The sequence below is a fragment of the Protopterus annectens genome, chromosome 5.part0 (assembly GCF_019279795.1).
Source record: "Protopterus annectens isolate FY-2018-M chromosome 5.part0, PAN1.0, whole genome shotgun sequence".
Classification (NCBI taxonomy): domain Eukaryota; kingdom Metazoa; phylum Chordata; order Ceratodontiformes; family Protopteridae; genus Protopterus; species Protopterus annectens.
This window is the reverse complement of record NC_056735.1, coordinates 1384927000-1384942761: the sequence shown is the minus strand read 5'-3', so window position 1 is coordinate 1384942761 and position 15762 is coordinate 1384927000. Positions and strand designations below refer to the sequence as shown.

General features: G+C 44.3%; 1 protein-coding gene across 1 annotated transcript in view; it reads right to left on the bottom strand.

Moving 5' to 3' along the window:
- The window catches only part of CCDC81 (coiled-coil domain containing 81), a 1631012-nt gene that overhangs the window by 1086221 nt on the left and 529029 nt on the right, over positions 1 to 15762 (bottom strand). The gene's annotated exons all lie outside the window — the stretch shown is intronic.

Below are 15762 nucleotides of genomic sequence, written 5' to 3'. Positions count from 1 at the left end.
GTAGCATTCAAAAGACATGCGTGCGTAAATGGACGTGCCTTCGTTGACGGTTGGGCATTGAGCTGGCACCTTGGCGTTTCGTAAAAATCTACTGCCAATCATTAGTGGACCAGAGTTCCGCTGTGGCGACCCCTTACCGGGAAAAGCCGAAAGACAAACTACAACAACAACTTATTAAATTATTAAGCAGCAAGTAAATGACATTGTCTAAGGGCAATTTTTAGCCATACCTCAAGCCACAAATTTGTTTCAGGATAATTTAATACTAAGCATACAGGTAGACGATCAATGACAGTACATGACAATACTTAGTATAAGAGAAGAAAAAAATTGCCAGCCCTGTTAGAAATGCTACATCTAAAGAAATCCCAATCCCTCCACACCACATGCTCCAGAGACCTCAACCTCATTACCACAATCAACAGAACATGTTGGAGGGACAGGTTCATAACCCAGAGACTGCCCATGCTATGAAATAGACTTCCCACATGCCAAGCAGAGCACCTCACCGGGCCTCTTCAAGAGAAATCTTGATGAGTGGATGGGAAATAAAAAATTCACCCCGGGGATCACTGCAGTGGCTCTACTCAATAGAGGCAGTGGGAACTAAGGTCGGGTGGCACAATGCCAGGGTAATCCTATGGACTAGGCTTGTAAAGGCTCTAGGGCCATTAGCCTCGTACATACCTATGAACCTATGAACATATGACACTTTGTACCAAAATACACAGTAGATGAGATATACACTGAGCAATTAATAAGTAGTTTATAATTAATACATAGACACTTTACATTTGCCAGAACTACATACATGACAAGGAATCAAACTGAAACATTACTGTACATTAGCAAAGCATTCTAATAGCAACATCCAAAGGTCAAAAGTCTTCCAAGAAAGAAATCAGTCAAATGAAACTGCTCAGTTTTATGGAGTTCAGCAGTTACTACTGAATAATTCTTATGCAGGAAATGCTGTAGGCTAGCCGAAGTATGGGGAATGATATGGGGAAGTAAAATGCAGAGAAGAAAATAAGACAGAAGTGGAAATGTCAGCAAAGGGAGTAACACAAAAAGTAAAACTACCACTTTCTGATTTGTTAGAATGACAATTAGAAGAAAAATAAGAACTTACAAGCTGAAATGGGGGGGTGCAGAATGAAACTTAGGATATAAAAGGATAGCAGATATGCTGGAAAGCAAAGAGCTTCAATTCTTAGTTTCCACTCTAAGCCCAGTAATACTGATTGGCAATGGAGTGAAGTAGAGAAAACAGTACAGCATTTTATGTGCAACTGAATGCCTGTGCATTGAGTGTGTGTGTGTGTGTGTGTGTGTGTGTGTGTGTGTGTGTGTGTGTGTGTGTGTGTGTGTGTGTGTGTGTGCGCGTGTCCACTTCACATTTCACAGTTACAGCATGTGTGTGTGTGTGTGTGTGTGTGTGTGTGTGTGTGTGTGTGTGTGTGTGTGTGTGTGTGTGTGTCTGTGTGTGTCTGTGTGTGTGTCCACTTCACATTTCACAGTTACAGTCTATCAAGTTGCATGTTATACATGGTTACCATTAAGGATGAGTGTTAGACTGAGGCTTTTTACTTAAAAGCAGTTGTTAGGCATAAAGCAGAACAAATACAGTAGAACAGGCCTGAAAACAGAGTCAGGCTTGTGTCTTCATTCATGCATACAGTTTCATGGGAAAGATAGTTCAGTAAAAGGGAAAAGATAATCTTTCTGGCTAAGCATGATATATGCAGAAATAACAGTTCTCAAGGGAAAGCTATAGAATGGTCCTTTCTCAATGGAGAAGATATGTGTACTTGCAAATGTGTACTTGCAATGGAATGCTAGATAAAGAATAGACAGTTAGGCACTGTCAGGCCACTGTAAAACAAGGCCTGGGAATAAAGGTTAAGGGGGTGGATACAGTTACCAGAGGGAAGTTACTGAACTGGAGTAATATAATATGTATGTTGAGGACAGAAAAGTCAATTGGAGTCTAGTATAGGACTTGTTCACATATTGTTGTTAAATTACTTTTGTGCTTTCAGTTATTTGATATATTATGCTGCTATATACCATTTGAATATGCTGCTGTGACATTTATATCTGCTGCTATTATATTATATGCTACTCACTACAATAACCTATTATTGAGGGGGAGATCTATCCCTGGCATATAAGGCATTCTCAGACCCCACTCTGATGGACCTTCTGCATATCCAAAAAACAAACAGCACTAGAATTACTTGTTCTAATGACTTAAACCTTGTCTATGATATAAACAGGACCTTCGGAAGACACAGGTATCTATGACAGAGACTACCCCATCTCTGGAACAGGCTCCCCATCCATGCAAAGCAGAGTTCCTCCCTAATCCAATTCAAGTGTAACTTGGACAATTGGATGGGAAACAGGAAATTCAGCCCTGGTTTGGCACCTATGTCTCTAATGGGCACAGGCAGCCTGTAAATGGTTCATCTCCTAGGCCCCTCCTTGTAAATGTTTAATCTTCCTAGCCCCTGCTTACACTTATCAAGGCTATCAGAACTTGTCAGAGAATTGGGATGCATGGCTAGACTTAAAAAGGCCCTTGTGGTCATTAGCCTAGTTAACACCTATGAATCTATGAACCTATTAAGCAATCCGGGGCAACAGAAATCTGATGTCTTACAATGAGTATATAATTTCTTTATTTATTTATTTTTTTACCTGAGGAATATGGCACATGTCCATAATATATCTTTTTTGGTTATAATTAATATGAAGGATAAATTAAATACATTTCCCAAAAAGGGAAGTTTTCTATCACTTGATTTATGCTTATGCCTATGTCTCTAATGGGCACAGGCAGTCTGTAAATGGTTCATCTCCTAGGCCCCTCCTTGTAAATGTTTAATCTTCCTAGCCCCTGCTTACACTTATCAGGGGTATCAGAACTTGTCAGAGATTTGGGATGCATGGCTAGACTTAAAAAGGCCCTTGTGGTCATTAGCCTAGTTAACACCTATGAATCTATGAACCTATTAAGCAATCCGGGGCAACAGAACTCTGATGTCTTACAATGAGTATATAATTTCTTTATTTTATTTTTTTTTTTACCTGAGGAATATGGCACATGTCCATAATATATCTTTTTTGGTTATAATTAATATGAAGGATAAATTAAATACGTTTCCCAAAAAGGGAAGTTTTCTATCATTTGATTTATGCTTTCCCCACGTAATTTAGACTCATACTCAGTGCTGCACATTGCATAAGATACACAAATTACATAAGCTGAAGTCACCACTTAAGTGTCCTTTGTAGATGAATGTCAAGACACTTATTTCTGAGAAATATGCTAGAATATTTTGGATAGTTTAGAGAAATAGTCCTATATTTGTGAGGATTGTAACTGTGATCTTCTGAGCTGCAGAACTGCTACAAATGGGGGAATTCATATGGTGTGACTTTTGACATCCAGCAGTATTCCCCTACTTCAAAGTACTGTAATTATGGAGTTTGTATGTATAAATAGCAGGAATCAGGGGGATTTGGGGGAAGAGCACAGCTAGTCAAATTGTGGGTGGAAGGAGGCAATCCCCACTGACAAACATGCATGAAAAATATAATAGTGAGTTTCAGAATCTGTTCTTTTTCTCTATAATTTGCACCTTCTCTTTCAAACTGTTAGGACTCTCATTATCTGACAGGGACCCATCTCCTATGGGCATTTGGGTGCTCTTTCTGCCATTCAGTTCATAACAAACCTAAATATGACATTGCATTTTTAAGGCAGAAAAACTCAGCATATATCAGAGTCCTATCAATACAGTGTGTTATTAAATAATTACAACTAAAATGATTCAACATTAATATGTGTGGCCTCAACAATAAATAAACACCAAGACATTACCAAAAAATCTTTCTCCTCTGTGGAAACCTGGTTCAAAAAATCAAACCTACTCAATCTCAAGAAAACTAAGTTAATGCTTTTCACCTCAAAAAGTTGCCAAAATCAAAAGCAATCATTTACCATAAAGTCAGCAAATAATAGTGTCATTAAAACTGTAACTCACAATAAATTTCTAGGTGTTATAATAGATTACAATTTCAAATATGACCAGTATATACTGCACACCATTAAATCTACACACCAGAAACTAGACTGCCTTTATAGGATCAATGGATTCCTTACAGATACTGCAATAAAAACTGTAGCCACTACCTTCATACTGCTGACTCTCTTATATGGTGCTCCTATCTTAACAAACTTAAACAATACTCAAAGAAAGAAACTTGCCTCCTGCTGCAATAAACCAGCTAAATCTGCCACCAGTCTCCCTCATAGCACCCACCATTGTCTTAGCTTAAAGCAATTAAACTGGCTTGAACTGCACAACTGTCTAACATATTCACAACTGACTACAGCACACAAACTCTTTCATCAGCCAGAAAAATGCCCTGCACTACAAAACTTACTACTAACCTACTATCAAGCAAGGGGCCTCTGTTCTAGTAACAAAGTCTTATTACTTACAAATAAGTCAGATAATGTTGTAGGAGACTCCCAGTACATTGCTAACCTCTGGAATAATATCCCCATGCAAATAAAACTCTTCAACAAAGTCAGTAGTTTTAAAACACTGCTTAAACAACATCTTAACCAATCCTGATCCTGTACATGCTCATCACAGGGTTAAAACTTTTTCACTGTACAACACTATCCAAATACTCTCCTTAAACATAATAGTCTCAACCTCTTACTGAAATGGCAAAACCATTTTTATACATAACTTCTGCCTGTACAATAAACTAAGTTGCACTTGTGCTTTTTCTTTTGTAACTTCCACCTTAGAATGTATATGTATAAATGTAACTACTGTTTGTGATAAATGTAAATAGAAATGTAACTACTGTTTCTGTATAGGTTCATAGGTTGGTACTGGGCTATCTGCCCGAAGGCATATATTAGCCCAGCCACGTTGTGCGGTATTCACCGCCCCTTTAGTAGTTCCCTAGACCCTTGTACTAGCAGCTAGTACCCTTGGCCCCTATCTAGTAGTGTTGTTGGTGTGATCCCCGGTGTGAAGTTTCTGTTACCCATCCACTCATCAAGGTTCCTCTTGAAGAGTGATAGTGAGGGGCTCTGTCTTATGTAGATCGGGACCCTGTTCCATAGTAAGGGAAGTCTCTGCGAAGGGAATCTATCCCTCCAGCATGTTCTATTCATTGTTGTGTTGAGGTTTATATCCCTAGAGCGTGTAGCTCGAGTAGATTTGGTTTTGCTAAGATGGAGCATGTTCATCAATTCTGGGTTGGACATGGCTCTGTACGTTAGACAGAGATCGCCTCTGAGAAAGTGGTATGCAACAGAGAACAGTCTTAGCTTTTTCAATCGTGCTGCATAGGACAACTGTTTGAGGCCAGTAATCCTCTTGGTTAGGTACCTCTGTGGTCTCTCTAGCTGCTGGAGATGTCTAGCCAGGTACATTCCAATTGGTGCATTGTACTCAATAATGGGTCTGATGAGGGAAGAGTAGAGGGGCACCATTACATCCTTAGATCTTGATGCGAACCCTTTCGTGATCAGATGGGTCACATAGAAGGATTTTCTAACCACTTTGGCAACATGGTTATCAAAGGAAAGCTGACTACTTGGGTCCCTAGATCCCTTATTTCTTCTTCAAATTTCAGGGGATTACCTCCTATGTTGTAGTTTGCGGGTACTCTGTTTTTTCCAAAGGGGATTACTATGCATTCTTTTGCATTTAGCTTGAGACCATGGCTTTGACACCATGCATCAGTATGAATGTAAACAGAAATGTAACTACTCTGTGTTTGACTGGAACTTAGTACAATGCAATGTAAGCAAATGGCCTCCCCTTAAAATGGGTATTACCCAGTCGGACTTCCCCGTTAAACAAAGTCAAATAAATTAATTAAATTAAATAAATAAATAAATAAAACTAACATTTTTTTCCTCAGGAAACACATACTGTCATTTTAAATATTACAGCAAAATAAATTAGAAGTTATGTACCTACCATAACGTTCCATGTTAGTTGTCTTCTCTCGCCTTCTTTCTTGCTGGATGGGTTCGGAGCCGATCCTCGGCTCCGACTCGGCACTAGCTTTAGCTCGAGAACTCCTTTTACCAGCTCGAGGCAACCCTATATCCCATGATGCAAGGCGGAACTACCTCAGATCTCGTTTGGCAGCTAACTAACCCTGCTAAAGACTTATCCTAATATAATTAGGAACCATGGTTCCTAAAAGAAGTCCTCATAACAATGCTCCAGAGGAAGCAATCTAATAGGAACTCTCCAAGATCTGTCCAGGCCAGGGGAAGGAGGGAGGACGAAGAAAGAAGGCGAGAAGACAACTAACATGGAACGTTATGGTAGGTACATAACTTCTAAATGTTAAGTTGTCAATCTCGACTTCATTCTCGCTGGGTTGGATCGCACTCCTAGCACCTGTATCCCGGGTGGCTCAATGGAACAGACTCTTGAGAACAGTGGAACCAAAACTGGCCCTATCTCTGGAGGCCAAATCCAACTTGTAATGAGACACAAAGGTATGAGGCGTGGCCCAAGTAGCTGCTGCACAAATAGTGTCAATGGGAAGTCTATCCTGAAAAGCTACAGAAGTGGATAGACTCCTGGTCGAATGTGCTTTTGGCTTAGAAGATAGTTGTTTGCCCCTGAGAGAGTACACATAGGAAATGGTGGAAGTCAACCATCTAGATAAGGTCACTTTAGATACTGGAAGACCCAACCTGTTTTCTGCATAGGAGACAAACAATTGGTCTGATTTTCTAATTTGTTTAGTCCTATGTAAGTAGTACCTGAGCTGACGATGGACATCCAAAAAATGCAGCTTCTGTTCAGCTCTGTCAGAATAGTTAGGAAAGAAAACTGGTAGATCAATAGATTGGTTAATATTGGCTTGAGATACAACCTTGGGGAGAAAGGAAGGGTTAGTTCTGAGCGAAACCCTATCCTTATGAAACACCAGATAAGGTGAACGAATACAGAGGGCCTGAATCTCAGAAACTCTTCTTGCAGAAGTAACAGCCAGCAAAAATATAGTTTTCCATGTCAACAACTTTAAAGAACACGTAGCAGACGGTTCGAAGGAGGTAGAATTAGGGATGCCAACATTAAGTTCAGATCCCATTGCGGAGGAGGATGTTTCACAGGCGGTTTTAGGAGAAAACTCCTCTCAAAAGGCTTTGCATAACCTATGAGACATGATGTTATTGTCCTGCAAGCCAACATGAAATTTGGAAATAGCAGCCAGTTGTACTTTGACTGTAGATGATGACGATCCCGAATGAAAAACCTCCGCCAGGAAATCCAAAACAGAATGTATAGGAGCGGTGAAAGGATCAATATTTCTGGCGTTTGCCCAAATAGAAAAACGTCGCCACTTGCTAGCATAAACAGTTCTAGTGGACGACTTTAAAGAAGACACTAAAATGTCTCTGACTGAATCAGAAATCATTGGTAGCCTGGCTAGGGAAGGAAGTGGAGCAACCAAGCAGTGAGGTTGAGAGAAAGAATGGCCCGGTGCTGCTGACCTGACTGGTGGATCAAAAGATCCGGAACTGGGTCCAGATGCCAGGGCTGCACCAGAAGGTGATGATGTAGAGACGGAAACCAAATTTGTCGAGGCCAATATGGAGCAATGAGGATCAATTTGGCTCTCAACGCGGTGGCTTTCTGAATGACTTGTGGAATCAATGGAAAGGGAGGAAAAGCATAAAGAAGTCCCTGAGGCCAATCCTGGGTTAGAGAGTCTCTCAAGGGTTGGCCTGGAAGAGGAAAAAGTGTGAAGTAATCTGGGCACTTGCTGTTTTGAGGGGTAGCGAAAAGATCGCAACAAGGGGTGCCCCACTTCAGAAAAATCTGATCCACTACAGACTGACTGAGAGACCATTCGTAAGGCATCAGAATAGATCTGCTTAGCCTGTCCGCCAATAGGTTGGACCTGCCGGGGATGTGCGTTGCTATCAGAAACCGCTGAGAAGAGATCGCCCATTGCCAAAGTCTGAGAGCTTCTCGACATAAGGGATAGGACCTGGTTCCGCCCTGTTTGTTGATGTACCAGACCACGGACATGTTGTCCGTCTGTACTGCAATAGTCCCTGTGGGAAGAAAGTCGAGGGCTTGCAACGTTAAAAGCACTGCTCTCATCTCCAGGACATTTATGTGCAGGTGGTATTCTATGGGTTGCCACGTCCCGTGGACCATCCTGCCCTGATAATGCCCCCCCACCCGATCAGAGAGGCATCCGTGGTGACTGTGGCAACTGGAGGAGGGGGAACAAAGGGTCGGCCCTGATGAAGAAGAGGGGAAGATATCCATCATCGTAGATGAGCCCTGCAAGACTGTGTCACTAAGATCTCGTGTCTCATGGGCAAATCGTGGTACGACCACTGCGTGAATAACATCCACTGCAGGAGACGCATGTGGAAGCGAGCCAATGGAAGAAGAACAATGGCTGCAGCCATTAGGCCTAGAACTTTCAAGACAAACCTGGCTTTGACCTTGTTGCTTTGTAACAGAAGCTGAACAAATTTCTGGATGTCCAGAATCCTTTGATTTGTTAGCCTGGCTAACCTTCTGACGGTATCTAACTCTGCGCCTATAAAGGTGATAGATTGGCAAGGCAGCAGAGAGGATTTTTTGAAATTCACCGAAATTCCTAGACTCTTGCAAAGCTGTAAGGTGTAGTCTCTGGACCGAAGAAGCTGATCCTTGGAGGTGGCGGAGAGGAGCCAGTCGTCCAAATAAGGAAACACTTGGAATCCTCGACGTCTCAGGTGAGCTGTGACTACTGCCATGCATTTGGTGAACACTCTGGGGGCTGAAGTGAGGCCAAAGGGCAGTGCTCTGAATTGGTAATGACTGGCTCCCAGCCGAAAGCGGAGAAACCTTCTGGAGCGTCTGTGAATCTTTATATGATAGTACGCATCCTGAAGGTCTATCGAGCACATCCAATTGTCCTTGCCCAGAAAGGGCAGAATGGACTGCAGCGTGACCATCCGGAATCTTGCCTTTCTGACAGACTTGTTTAGTCTGCTTAGGTCTAGTATTGGTCTCCAATCTCCCGTCCTTTTGGGGACCAAAAAGAATCTTGAGTAGAAGCCGGATCCTACTTGGTCTGCCGGCACTGTTTGGATGGCTCTTTTTGCCAGGAGTTTTGAAACTTCCTGTTTTGCCAAATCCCTTTGACCGGGTGAGATGTCTGGAAGGGATTGTAGAGGTACAGGAAACCTTTCGAAGGGGATTTTGTAACCCTCGGATATAATCGACTGTACCCACTTGTCTTGTGATAGGGATTGCCAGGCTACTGGGTACAGCGAAATTCTTCCCCCGACTGCCTCAAAGGGTGGACAGTCGGGCAACACCTCAGGGATGCTGAAAGGGCTTCTCAGGAAGAGGCTCCCTGTTGCCCTGGTTCTGAGGACCCCCCCTGCCTCTAGGGCGGCGTCTATTATTGTTACCCCTCTGCCTCTGGGGTAAACTGACCACGTGTGTCCGGTGTAGCTCCTTGGGCTTTACAGAACCACATCTTCCCCTTCTGACCCTTGGGATATGGTCTAGAAGGAGTGGAAAACTGGACTCCAACGGCAGAAAGAGTTTTACCGTCCTGTTCACATCTGGTCAAAGTATCCTTCACCTGAGGTCCGAACAAAGCCGAACCGTCAAAGGGGGTGTTGGTGAAGGACGCCTTAAAGGGGTCCGCAAAATTACACAGCCGCATCCAGGCTTGGCGTCTAAGAGCAACCCCTGTGCCTGCGGCCCTGCTCGTTCCATCGGCTGCATAAGATATGAGCCGCATGGAGGAGTTAGATATCGAATTCAGGATAGCTAGCTGAGAGGCAATCTTTTCCTGAGCCCCAGCAGCTGAAGGATCCTGGACTACTTCTCCCAGTTCCTTGAGAATATCTCGTTGAAGCCTGGTGAAGTGACAAAGGTAATTCAGCAAACGCATTGCAAAGGTCGCTGAAGAAAACATCCGCTTTCCATACCTGTCCATGGTCCTAGAATCCTTATTAGGAGGATGGACAGGTACTGAAGGATCCGCCAGTTCCTTCTTAGTGGCCGCCGCCACCACCATAGCATCCACAGAGACACCTTTGGACAGGAACTGTTTGTCCGAAGGGGCTGTGATGAACTTGGATGGTCTCCTGGGGACAGGTTCCACAGAATCTGGAGCCGCCCACGCCTTCCGAGCCACTACTTGCATGAGTGGGTCGAAAGGCGGAGACACCCAGGAGGTGGAGGGTCGGGATCCAAAAGCCTCCAGGTATACCGACTCATCCTCGGAGGGGTCAATGGAGGGCCAATTCTCCCTCTGTTTGAGGAGCTCAAGGATGTCTGAAAATGAGACATCCTCAGAGGGGGACCGAGGGGAACCCTCCGACTCATCTAAGTCGGTATCAGATGTAGTAGACTCAGGGGAGTCTGTGTGTTTCCTCTTGCACGTCCTCTTCTGAGGGGGTTCCCCCGCAGGATCAGGAGAAACCTCGGAAGAGGAGGAAATTCCCAGTGGGGAAACCTGGGGCGATGGATCCCTGGGCCTGAGAGCAAGAGGCTGGCAAGAGGCATCTGCAGGCACTGAAGAGGGAGGAGCTAGAGGGATAGACCGTTGACCAGGCTCAGAGGCCAGGACACTCCTCATCACCTCAAAGGCTCCTCTCCCCGGGAGACCTGAACACACCCGCTCCGAAGAAACAGGAATGGTCGGCTCCAAGGAGAGAGAAGGCTCCGAGGCCGATGTCGGCACCGAGCTTACCAAAGCCGAAGCTCCGAGAGGGAGAGCGGGGTCGGACAAGGGTCCGATGCCACTAGCCCCCTCGGAGCCGACAGTGGAAACCCGACGACCGGATCCCTCCAAGGAAAGTCTCAAGGAGGAGATCGGAGCCGAGGATGACGGAGCCGAAGGATGTATCGGCTCCGGCATCGAAACAGTCGCTGTCCCAAGAAGCTCCGGCTCCGAACTCTGGTGTGGAGTCGGAGGAGGAATCTCAAGAATTGGGGCTGTAGCCGAAGTCTGTTGAGACGGGCTATGGAGCATTTGGGCCAGTGCCTGAGACTTCAACAGCCTGCTTACCACCCTCTCCAAATCGTGGTCAGACAGCCTGGAAGATCTCGAAGATCGGCTCCGATGGCTCCGCTCCGACAAAAGAGGAGACCCCGGAGCCGAGTGAATACTTAGTATCGAAGGGGACCGGGATCTCTTGCGGGCCGGAGCCATCAGAGCCGAAGTCCCTTGAACCCCAGATGGAGCCAAGGATCTCTCGGCTCCGATGCTGGATAAAGTGTCGGCTCCAGCCGGAGCCGACAAGGCAACAGTAGTCAGGGTATCGGAGCCGGCCGGCACCGAACCCACTACTCTAGCAGAAGAAGTATCGGCTCCAGCCGGAGCCGATATCGGCTCCAGCCGGAGCCGATATCGGCTCCGACAGAGCCGGAGCCACCGGAGGAGGCTTGGACACTGTAGCCTGAGCCTTCGGTGACTTAAGAGGTTTTCCTGCCCCTTGCTTAGGAGGAGAACCTTCAGGTTTTAACAAACCTCGGAGGATCAACTTGTTCCTCCGTTCCTGCAGGACTCTCTGGCTAAAGGCATGACACAAAGCACAGGAGTCCTGCAGGTGCAAAGGCCCCAGGCAATACACACAAGAAGTGTGACCGTCTGTCAGGGACATTTTCTGACAGCACTGGTCACACTTCTTGAAGCCTGAGACCTTGCCTTCCCTAGACATCCTAAAAGGATATACACAAACAGTCCCCACAAACACACAACTTAATCCCTACACAGACACACAGGAAGGGAATAACTTGGGGAACTAGGCCTGACTAAAGATTTAACTGAAAAAACTATTTTGAAATTTTAAAAAGGAAGGGAATAGGGTGGGCTGTACTAAATACAGGCTAACCTAACACTGAAGGGAAATTAAACCCCTAACTAAACTTTTTCTTCTTTAACTAGAAAAAACTTACCTCAGCTGGCAAAGGAGACCTCTTTCGCTAAGCGGAAAACGAGATCTGGGGTAGTTCCGCCTTGCATCATGGGATATAGGGTTGCCTCGAGCTGGTAAAAGGAGTTCTCGAGCTAAAGCTAGTGCCGAGTCGGAGCCGAGGATCGGCTCCGAACCCATCCAGCAAGAATGAAGGCGAGATTGACAACTTAACATCACATTTTACTTATTCTGACAAACATCCATATATTTGAAATTATGCAATTTGCTTGTCCTATGAGCTACAACCTTGTGTAATATGTTATCTAAGGCTTCTGAGGTTCACAATGACCTACTGTGAATATTTTATAAGTATAGTTTGAAGCAATGTAAATTATATTGATCTCTAGATATGACAGGATTTCTACCAGAATAGCCATTTTGAGACTGATAAACTGCAACATCTGTAAAAAAAAAGAAGTTATGTACTCACCATAACGTTCCATGTTTGTTGTCCATAATCTCACCTTCATTCTTGATGGTTGGGTTTGGAACTGAGCATCGGTTCCAACTCGGCCGCATACTAAAGCTCGAGAGCTTTCACTAGCTCAAGGCTATACCCTATCCCATGATGCCTAGCAACAGTTACCCCAGATCTTGTTTGCAAATACCCATCACTAAACTATCTAACTCACTAGGGTGACACAATAATCCTCTGTGCATGTCTCATGAGGCATGAAGGGAATCAGAGAACTTATGACCAATTCCAAAAATTTCCTCTCGATCCTCCAGGAAGGGGGAAGGAGGATAGGATGCAGGAATGAAGGCGAGATTATGGACAACAAACATGGAATGCTATTTATGTTATGTTGTCCTATCTTGCCTATATTCTTGATGGTTGAGACAGCATCCCCAGCACCTTCTTTCTCAGGTGGCTCAACGGAATAAACTCTTCAGAACAGTGGAGCCAAATTTCACATCTACTTTGTAATGAGTGATAAAGGTATGAGGATTGATCCATGTGGCTGCAGCACAAATTGAATCTAAGGGTAGTCAGAAAGGCAGTGGGAGTTGACATAGCTCTAGTCGAATGGCCCCAAATTTTTCATGGCAACTGCTTATACTGAGAACTATATGCATAAGTAATGGTATCTGTAAGCCATTTGGATAAAGTGACTTTTGAAACTGAAGTTCCTTTTCTATTTTCTGAGGATGAGACAAATAATTGGTCCAATTTTCTAAACTCCTTTGTCCTGTGTAAGTAGAAGCATAACTGCCTATGGACATCCAGTTGGTGAAGCTTATATTCTGCCTTGTTGCCAAAGTTGGGGAAAAAGACAGGTAGTTCAGTAGACTGATTTAAATTGGACTCAGAACAGACTTTGGGCAGAAAGGAAGAATTAGTTCTAAGAGAGATTTTGTCTTTGTGGAAAATCAAATAGTGAGGATGGATAGATAGAGCTTGCATTTCTGAAACACTCCTAGCCGAAGTATGGCTGTTAAAAAGATTGTCTTCCATGTTAAGAACTTTAGTGGGCAAGAGGCAGCTGGATCGAAAGGGGGGAGAGTTAAAGCAGTCAGTACCAAATTTAGACCCATGGAGGTGGTGGTTCTCTTATTGGAGGTCTTAAAAGAAATGTACCTCTCAGAAAAGCTTTGCATAATCTATGAGACATTATATTGGATCCCATGTCTCCTACATGGTAGTTCAATATGGCAGCTAGTTGTACTCATATAGTGGCCGCAGCTGCCCCTTGATTAAAGGTGTCTGCTAAAAATTACAGAATTATAGTTATAGGGACTGTAAAGGGATCAATATTACTTTTTGTCAGCCCAACAAGAAAACCTTTTCCATTTCCTAGCATAAAGTTTTCTAGTAGTAGTCTTGTGCGCTGAAACTAGAATATGATGCACTGCTGAGGACATGTCTGGAAGCCTGGCTAAGATGGGAAGTGGAGAAACCAAGCTGTCAGCTTGAGGGTTTGAATGGAAGGATGGTGCTTTCCTGATTGATGAGTCAGAAGATCCGGTACTGGGTCCAGGATCCAAGGTTCCTCCGGTAGATGGAGCCATAGGAAGGGGAACCATATCTGACAAGGCCAGTATGGAGCGATGAGAATTAGCCTGCAACTCAATGATTTGGCTTTCTGAAGAACTTTGGGTATTAGTGGGAATAGGGGAAATGCATAAAGAAGTCCTGGGGGTCAATTGTGAACAAGTGCATCCCTGGGTGACTACCCTAGAGGGGGAATTAGGGCAAGATAGCTGCTGCATTGGGCATTCACGGATGTGGCAAAGAGGTCGCAGCAAGGCTGGCCCCACTTGAGAAAAAGTTGGTTAGCACTTTCCTGTTTCAGGGACCATTCATGAGGCATAAGAATTGCCCTGCTTAATTTGTCCACTATCACACTGGACTTCCCCGGAATATGCATTGTGATCAGGAAACGTTGAGAATGTTGAACGTCCTTCTACGTGGCACACCTCATCATAAAAGGGTTCTCATCCAGGAAAAAAGAGGTCCTTGTTCCCCTCTACTCATCACTCATTAGACCTATTATAGAGTACAACACCCCTTTTGGAATGTACCTCACAAGACATTTGCAGCAGCTGGAAAGGCCATAGAAGTACCTCACAAAGAGGATTACTGGCCTCAAACAAATGCCCTGCACTGACCGCCTCAAAAAACTCCAGCTTTACTCCATAGCTTATCGCCTACTCCGAGGTGATCTCTGCCTAACATATAAAGCTATGTCAAACCCAGAGCTGTTGGACATGCTACACCTAAAGAAATCCCAATCCCTCCAAGCTACATGCTCGAGGGACCTAAACCTTGTCACCACAATAAACAGGACACACTGTCTGGAGGGATAGATTCCTGTCCCAGAGACTTCCTATACTCTGGAACAAGCTACCCATCTATGTCAAGCAAAGTTCTTCATTAGCATTCTTCAAGAAATATCTTGATGAGTGGATGAGAAATAGGAAATATACCCCGGGGATCACTTCTGTGTCTCTGCTGGACAGTGGCACAGGAAAATAACTTTCTTGGGTGGCGTAAGCTATGGAACCCTGCTGGCTAGGCGTACGTAGGCCCTTGGGCCGATAGCCTAGTACCTACCCATGAACCTATGAACCTATAAGATATTGCCCATTGCCATAGTCTTTTACTCTTTGAGCCTCTCGACAGAGGGGGTAAGACTTGGTTCTGCCTTGTTTGTTGATATACCACATGATGGACATATTGTCTGTCTGAACTGCAATCATACCTGGTGGAAGAGAAGTCTGGAATGCCTGCAATGCCAGAAGCACCGCTTTCATCTCTAGGACACTGATGTTCAAGTGGTATTCATGTTCCTGCCAAGTCCCTTGGACAGTCCGTCCCAGATAATGCCTCACCACCCTATATTGGAGGCATCTGTGGTCACTGTAGCTATGGGTTAGGGAAGAACAAACGGTCTGCCTATGGTTACCTGCGTGGACTTAAGCCACCATCATAGATCCTTCTTGCAAGTGTCCGTAATAAGGATCTTGTGTGACATGGACAACTCCTGCATGGACCATTGAGCAAAGAGTAGCCACTGTAACACTCTCATGTGCAGACCCGCCAGAGGGACTAATGTTATTGCAGTTGCCATTGAACCCAGTATCTTGAGAACAATCTTTGCCTGTGCTTTCTTCTTCATGAGTAAGACAGATATTTGATGGCACAATGTTAGTACCCTTCCATGAGACAGTTTTGCTACCATGTCTATTGTGTTAAAGTCTGCTCCTATAAAGGTAATATGCTGTGAAGGCAACAAAGCAGATTTTTCAAA